This window comes from Alligator sinensis, unplaced genomic scaffold (assembly GCF_000455745.1).
Source record: "Alligator sinensis unplaced genomic scaffold, ASM45574v1 scaffold758_1, whole genome shotgun sequence".
Lineage (NCBI taxonomy): Eukaryota > Metazoa > Chordata > Crocodylia > Alligatoridae > Alligator > Alligator sinensis.
Window position 1 is genome coordinate 676,106 of NW_005842457.1, and position 2,853 is coordinate 678,958.

At 40.5% G+C, this 2,853-nt stretch overlaps 1 protein-coding gene across 1 annotated transcript in view; it reads right to left on the bottom strand.

Annotated features, from left to right (window-relative positions):
• The window catches only part of SUPT7L (SPT7 like, STAGA complex gamma subunit), a 19,858-nt gene that overhangs the window by 12,911 nt on the left and 4,094 nt on the right, over positions 1-2,853 (bottom strand). The window lies entirely within an intron of this gene.

Sequence of the window (2,853 nt, forward strand, 5' to 3'; positions counted from 1 at the left end):
TTTTTTATGCTGAAAGATTCCTTGGATGATTTAGAAATGTGGCCTGCAGGGCTCTCTCAGGCTTTAATTGAATCCCTTCATACCAAGAGCTTTTTCCCAGAGGTTTGAATTAAAACAGATGCTTGACACATACCAAAAGGAGTTTTAAATAACCTGAATGCAAAGCACTTATCCTCTCAATGAATCACATTTCACTTCCTTGTTATCACTGACGTCACAGACCTGCTAGCTATGCAGTCCTGCACAGAGGCTTCCAGAACAGACAAGACATGAATCGGTAATGTTAAAAAAAAAAAAAAAAAGGAACGTATATACACTTTAAGGCAAAAGCAGCAAAAAGGTGCATGTCCATTTTCCCCTTTTGCACGTCACATTTATGTACTGCCTCTGGTGCAGTAGAAAAGCAAAGAGAAACAATCCAATTTGCAATATAAGTTGCCAACAAAGAAGCATGATAGGAGAAATAGTCTGTCTTAAAGCAGAGGTTCTCAGCCCAGGTGTAGTGAACATTCCGCCCTTGCTGAGAGGGGAGCAGAAGATTCCTGGCTACACTCTAGATAGATAGGAAGTGATGGGCCTAGCAGTCCCAGGATGAAATGGACTTACAAGCTTTGTCTTGCAACATTTAATACATTATTTGTTAATGTGCAAGTCACAGAAGTTTTCACAGAGGCAGGTTAGCATTGGAGAATTTCACAAAGTCTAGGAAATATCTGAGGAGGAATATAAAATACAGGGAAGTAAGAGCCTCATCTAAGAGAATTTAAAATTCAAGATTAAAATGCAGTTTATGACCTGTCTTCCATTTCCTTCCCCTTACACAACCTGACTGCCAATTTCCCCACCTCCTATTCAAATACTCTTATCACCCTGTCTTTCCAAAAATTAGCCCTGTTGCAATGTTACAAATTTTTGCTAACCACTTAGGGTCTTGCACTGGTGTCTGTACCACACAACATATCTTCACAAACCAGTATTTTTCAGTTTCAGATAAACAAAATGGGACATGGAGCCCTACCACACTAATCTATAGGATGACCTATATACAAAACCTCTTCACCACAGCAACAAAGGACAAGTGTTTCAAAGGAAGAGATGGGGGAAGCACCTATTGCTGCTTTCAGTATCAACATCCTTCTGTGGCCACCTCAAGGGCTTTATTTTCCAGATCAATCAATTCAGCACCTTTCAGTAGTGTGAAAACCATTTAAATAGAAAAAAAATAAAGACAATAATCATAGCACAGTAAAAACCTCAGACCAGGGCATTACCCAGAGAATTAAAAATAGGCATGTGGATCTCAGATCATGAACTCCTCCCAGTAATTAAATCTTTAGGAAACAATTCAATAACAATCAAGATGTAACTCATGTTGTCAACTTTGGAATGGAGACAGCAGGCACTCTGATAAATTAACTGAAAGATCAGCAGATTCCTGTAGCCCAAGGGTCATCCATGCTGTTCCATACTCTTTTACTGAAGCAGTCTTCAATGGCTCCCTGAGAGCCTCCCCTATCTTTGGTACTATAGAACTAGCTCTCTATTTTCCCCAGTAAGTGAAGAAAAACACACACATAAAAAAATATTCTTTCTTTACAACATGTATAGAAGGGCACAGGTAGGTGCCCCCTAAAAATATGATCCCAAAACACCCTAGAAGTCATCACTGGTGTAAGAATTTACTTTACTTATGCCAGACCATTCACCCAAACCACTCAGCATGCTTAAACTAATAGACTAGGCAAAGAAATCTCTATGCCCACCCAGAACATGCAGCAACCTCTAGGGTGAAGCACTGCTATTGTTTAAAAATAAAGAGCAGCACTCAGAAACACAGCGAAAGATGATCCCTATTCAAAACTTCTAAAAAGAATCTTAATACCCAATAATAATGTGCATATCTACGCTGCCTTCCGTCTTAATACCCAAACCCAAACGTAGCCAGAACCCCAGGTGAAAAGACCACAATCATTTTGAAATCTTATCAATTATCAAGAAAGAGAAAGGGAGATGCACTTTCAACTGTTAGACCTACATCTATGTTCCCTTTCTAACTTCTGCGTTCTGTTTCCTTTTAAGTTAAAGTGTTTTTCTTTCTCCTTTGTGAAAGACCCCCACAAACAGGGAAATCAACAAATGTATCATATGGGGGGCAACAGTGACTTCACTAAAAATCAAATGCTGCCAACTACAAATGGACTGAAGAAAAAATTTTGCTCTTCATCTTCTCCAAGACATCTCGGGTAATCTGGTTTCAGACCAAAGAACATAATTAATAAGAAACCTGGTTTTATACTTCAACCAAGATTTGATGTCCTCAAGTCACAGCCCTTGTAAACAGCTTACAGCTATATCAGAGGATATCAAGGGAACTGTTCACCAGGGCACACTTGGGGAAAACCAGGAGTAATGGCCACAAACTCCTGTAAGACCGTTTTAAGGCTTAACAGTCAGAAAAACATCTTCAGTTAGGGTGTCCAGACTGTGGAATAAACTTCCTCCAGAGGTGGCGCAATCACCTACCCTGGAAATCTTCAAGGAGACTGGGCGATCACCTCGCTGGGGTCACCCAACCCTGGCTGTCTTTCCTGCCTGGTGCAGGGAGACTGGACCCAATGATCTTGCAAGGTCCCTTCCAGCCCCTTACAATCTTAAAATCTATAAAAATCACTAGCTCTACTGACTGAGAACAGGATACCCATTTCCTTTAGTAGCTGTCTCCCATCCAGATACAAATCTAATCTGAGCTTGCTTTCTGTATGTGTCACATGAATGAGGTGAATAAACACGCCTGCACCCCTAAATTTAGTTGCCAGTGGTGACCAAGTCCTAAACCTGCAATCAGGTTCAGCA